Genomic DNA, 809 nt, shown 5'->3' on the forward strand with positions numbered 1-809 from the left:
GAATATTCCAATGTGTTAAAAATTTGGATTTCAAACGATCATAAAATTTAATTTGACTTTCTATAGATATTTTTGTTGATAAAGGTAGATAATCTTATAAGGAATCCTGTATTACATTTTAAAAATCTTAGATTCAAAAAGAAAATTTTTACGAATTTTTCACTCAAAATAATTTGCTAATTTTCGTGATTTTTCTATATTTTTCCATATTTTGTCAATTTCTGAACTTTAAATGCTTATAAAAAAAAAACTGTGGCTAAGGATTTTTAATATTTTTCATCTGCTTTTGAAAAAATATACTAGGAACCTTTTATTACATTTTCAAGCTTTTTTAATCAACAAATAAAATTGTATTGATATTTTTAGAAAAAAAACTAAAAAAAAATGAAAACTGACAATGTCTGTAAGAGCTCAAAATAAGTCAAAATATTTTGAAAATGTTATAGTGTATAGAAAATGCTAATATAAACATTTAGTCAAAATTTCATGTATCTACGGTAATTTTTTTTAAAGTTACACCAAAAACCAAATTCAATTTTGTGAAAAATCGATTTTGCGTAAAAATTCCAGTTTTTCCTTAATTTTTCTTTGGTTTTTCTTGGAGCTTTTGAAAATTACTGGGAATTTTAAATTTTGACCTCCCCAATGCACCAACGATATTCACTTTCCAATCGAACAAGATACTGAAGTTGAAAATCGAAGCATTATTTCGACTACTTATCGTGTACACAGACACAAAAAAAAATTTAAAAAAAACACACATCATTGTAAAATCAATACATTCATCGTTTCACTCAGAATCTAAAATA

This window comes from Acyrthosiphon pisum, chromosome A1 (assembly GCF_005508785.2).
Source record: "Acyrthosiphon pisum isolate AL4f chromosome A1, pea_aphid_22Mar2018_4r6ur, whole genome shotgun sequence".
NCBI lineage: Eukaryota > Metazoa > Arthropoda > Insecta > Hemiptera > Aphididae > Acyrthosiphon > Acyrthosiphon pisum.